The 4,734-nt window shown below is 36.9% G+C and overlaps 1 pseudogene; it reads left to right on the forward strand.

The window, feature by feature from the left end:
* The first annotated feature begins 506 nt into the window (after positions 1-506).
* LOC104231466 (nicotine N-demethylase CYP82E4-like) lies at positions 507-2,692 on the forward strand (annotated as a pseudogene).
* The last annotated feature ends 2,042 nt before the right edge of the window (positions 2,693-4,734 follow it).

A 4,734-nucleotide genomic window follows, 5' to 3' on the forward strand; every position in this document is an offset into this window, starting at 1 on the left:
ATATGAATTGTAGATGAAAGTGAAGATGTTAAGACAACCTTGTCACAAGCGGATTCAAATGTGTTTGATGAAGATGATGTGTTGGATATCTCATAAGCATCATGAACATTCTTTTGAATAGTTTGTTTTAAGTTTTGACTTTTAGTGAATGAAATATAGTCTTGTCTTTTAATTTTTTTAGTATTTATTGTGATATATTGGAACAATATAAAAAGTTATTAAGTTTTGCGAATTTTTTCCATGAATGCAAGAAAAAAGTTCTGTGTAACTTAGTGGAGTATATATATGTTATAATCAAATATATGTGTATGGTGTAACTTAGTATATATTTCGATACCGTATGATATTTCGATATCATTTTTTTAATACCAAATATCATACCTAATACCAGTTTTTCTAAAACTTAAACCAGTTACCCTATTAAATACCAACTTTTTTACGATAATTCTGCATTTATCATGCACAGCCCTAAATTACCTATAAAAGGGAAGTTGGTGATAGTTTGATTCCCAAGTTCTTTTGCCAAAAATCCATAATGGTTTTTCCCATAGAAGCCATTGTAGGAGCAGTAACCCTAATTACATTTCTCTTATACTTCCTATGTACAAAAAAATCTCAAAAACATTCAAAGCCCTTACCAACGAAAATCCCCGGAGGATGGCCGGTAATCGGCCATCTTTTCCACTTCAATAACGACGGCGACGACCGTCCATTTGCTCGAAAACTCGGAGACTTAGCTGATAAATACGGCCCCGTTTTCACTTTTCGGCTAGGTCTTCCCCTTGTGCTAGTTGTAAGCAGTTACGAAGCTATAAAAGATTGCTTCTCTACAAATGACGCCATTTTCTCCAATCGTCCAGCTTTTCTTTACGGCGAATACCTTGGCTACAATAATACAATGCTTTTTCTAGCAAATTACGGACCTTACTGGCGAAAAAATCGTAAATTAGTCATTCAGGAAGTTCTCTCTGCTAGTCGTCTCGAAAAATTCAAACAAGTGAGATTCACCAGAATTCAAACGAGCATTAAGAATTTATACACTCGAATTAATGGAAATTCGAGTACGATAAATCTAAGTGATTGGTTAGAAGAATTGAATTTTGGTCTGATCGTGAAAATGATCGCTGGGAAAAATTATGAATCCGGTAAAGGAGATGAACAAGTGGAAAGATTTAAGAATGCGTTTAAGGATTTTATGGTTTTATCAATGGAATTTGTATTATGGGATGCATTTCCAATTCCATTATTTAAATGGGTGGATTTTCAAGGTCATATTAAGGCAATGAAAAGGACATTTAAGGATATAGATTCTGTTTTTCAGAACTGGTTAGAGGAACATATTAATAAAAGAGAAAAAATGGAGGTTGGTGCAGAAGGGAATGAACAAGATTTCATTGATGTGGTGCTTTCAAAAATGAGTAAAGAATATCTTGATGAAGGTTACTCTCGTGATACTGTCATTAAAGCGACAGTTTTTGTAAGTTCATCTGTCATTATTCATCTATTCAGTTTAATTTTTGGTTAATGGACAGGTTAATAATAATTTGAAGCAACGACAAAGTTGTCTCTGTATGTCACAGTTTTGAGCAGTGAAAGTAGGCACTAATGCTTGCATTATGATAGGTTACCCTTTTTGTTAGATTATCTAAATACTACTAAGGATGATTTTATATAGTAAAAACATAGAACGATAAACGAAAACAGATGAGATTTTTTTGGGGCCTGATTAATTTGGATTTTTCGGGCTTTGGGAGATAAAACTGTCTCTACTAAGTAGAACTTCACTCCAGAACTTTAGTTTGAGAGATTTGATTAAGGATAGAAAATATTTATCACTATATAATTTTTGATAGTAAGAGATGAGAAAATATTTGTATTGAATATCATTTGTATATAACTGTATTCTATTTTGTCCACAGAGTTTGGTCTTGGATGCTGCGGACACAGTTGCTCTTCACATAAATTGGGGTATGGCATTACTGATCAACAATCAAAATGCCTTGAAAAAAGCACAAGAAGAGATAGACACAAAAGTTGGCAAGGATAGATGGGTAGAAGAGAGTGATATTAAGGATTTGGTGTACCTCCAAGCTATTGTCAAAGAAGTGTTACGATTGTATCCACCAGGACCTTTGTTAGTACCACATGAAAATGTAGAGGATTGTGTTGTTAGTGGATATCACATTCCTAAAGGGACTAGACTATTTGCGAATGTCATGAAACTGCAACGCGATCCTAAACTCTGGCCAAATCCTGATAATTTCGATCCAGAGAGATTCGTCGCTGCAGATATTGACTTCCGTGGTCAGCACTATGAGTATATCCCGTTTGGTTCTGGAAGACGATCTTGTCCGGGGGTGACTTATGCATTGCAAGTGGAACATCACATTTGATCCAAGGTTTCAATTACAGGACTCCAACTAACGAGCCCTTGGATATGAAGGAAGGTGCACGCATAACTATACGTAAGGTAAATCCTGTGGAAGTGCTAATTAAGCCTAGCCTGGCACCTGAGCTTTATTAAAACCTAAGATCATCTTGCTTGATCATTGTTTAATACTCCTAGATGGGTATTCATCTATCTTTTTTTCAATTAATTGTCAGTACGAGTTTTCCTAATTTGGTAAGTTTGTAAGAGTAAGTGAAGAAGGATTGTGATATAATATATAAAGGTTTGCAGAAAATAATTGACTAGTAGTACCACAATCTCAAATGTAGGTGTTAATTATCTACTTGATCCATAGCTTATTCTGAGTTTGAAATTTGCTTAATATCATGATATTACTCCATCAAATTTAAAGTGATTTATTCTTATGTCGCTCGGGTCTTTAAAAATGTCAGTGTATTTTGATCATATATCAAAATATGAATTATTTTTGGAAAATTAGACACACTCAAAAATACTTTTAAAGGATCTGAGAAGGTTTATACAAATTAATTTTAGAGTAATTGTGAGCACGTGATTTTTGTTTTACGCGACAATCACTCCAAAAGAAACAAAATAATAGCAATTGGTCTTGCTGTACATTTGCTGGATTTTTACGTGGCATTTTTTGCTAGTTATTTGTGATTTTTGCCCATGGTTGTTTTATTCAAAAAATATATGTCTATATGTCGTGTGAACCGTAGTCTGTTTATTAAAAGAAAAATAAAATATGTGCGTCCTTCATTGTATTTTGTCATTAAGTGTTTAGTATAATTAATTGTGTGATAATTGTTGTCCAATGTTTACATGGTATTATTTGGCAAATTATTTTAAGGAATTAAAAAGAAAAAAAAAAGAAAAAAAAAAAGAAAAAAAAAGAAGGAGTTTCGGACTTGGGCCAGTCCGATTTTAAAACAAACAAGCCCAAACAAACTCAGCCCAAACCCCATGTAAACCCGGTCCAGACCAGCTGGCCTCAGGGGGCATTCCAAACGACACCGTTTTACTGCAGTCCGATCTGGGCCGTTGATCTCAAATTGATCAACGGCCAAGATCAATTCCCCATAACCCATCAACAAACCCGACCCGTCTCACCCGGACCGACCCCAACCCTTTACCCTTGAAACGACGTCGTTCCCTGTTAGTCGAAGGATCCTGGCCCTTCATCACATCTCATCCAACGGCCAGGATCCACCTACCCACTAACTATATAAACCCATAACACTACCCTGCCCCCCCCCTATCCAAACCCCAGCTTCCGTCTTCACCCTCATCCCCATCAAACCCTAGAGCCGCCCCTGTACCCTTCACCATGAAAACCGGCGGCATGGACGCCGGTGGCCTTCCCCTTAACACCATAGGACCCCCTTGTCATCCTGAACCTGGATCTGTTAACCACCTAGCTCGAATCCCTTCCCACCTTCTCGAATCTTCATTTGAAGATTCGAGTCGGAACCTGACTCGCACCGTTTGACCCCAGTCTCACACCAGACACTCCCCAGACCCCCTCGTGACCAAACCATGCTTGGTTTGGTCCGAATCTGACCAGGGAAGCACGAATCCCAGATCTGATTTTTTTTAAACCATAAGGTTCCTCAACACTGGTCCATGTCCGTTCGAGCCAAAGAAGTTAAGGTCTAATGGACCTTAATCGAAGTGTTTCTCATCTGAGAAACACTTCGATTAAAGTCCGTTCAGCCTTAAGAAAGGCCTGACCAAGTCCGAGTTAAGGTTTTGATTTTTCAAGGTTTAAGGTGAGTTCTTTCTTTTTCTTTATTTGTTTTGGTCCATCTGATTTATGGTGAAGGTCTGTTCATGTTTGTGTCCCCGAATTTTATCAACTATGCCCTGTCCACTTTGCCTGAACCTTTTGCTGTTTGGTTGAGTATCTCCTTCTACTTGTTCTGATAGTGTGTATGTAGGTATTGGTTGTGCAATTAGTTTGAATTCCAAATTTATACTGATTAACTGATTCCTCGAAGTACAATTCTGTTTAGTCAGTACAATTCGAATCAGGTGTCCCATACTTTTGAATGTCTGATTTTGGTGTCGATTGTATGTGTTATAACTAATATAGTCAAGTCGACATGTGTCGTCAATTAGTTTCAACTGTCTGAACAAAAATAAATCGATTTGCTTCTGTTGAACATTGCCTGAATCAATTAAGAACCAAGTTCAGTTACTTATAGTTGTCAATATGATTTCAGAAAACCTAAGGCTTGGTCTATAATTGAAATCTGAGTTGATGGCATGTGCACTTGTGCACAGCATGTGCATTGTGCACAGCCTGGTCCCTGCATAAAAGAGCT

The sequence above is a fragment of the Nicotiana sylvestris genome, chromosome 11 (genome assembly GCF_000393655.2).
Source record: "Nicotiana sylvestris chromosome 11, ASM39365v2, whole genome shotgun sequence".
Taxonomy (NCBI): domain Eukaryota; kingdom Viridiplantae; phylum Streptophyta; class Magnoliopsida; order Solanales; family Solanaceae; genus Nicotiana; species Nicotiana sylvestris.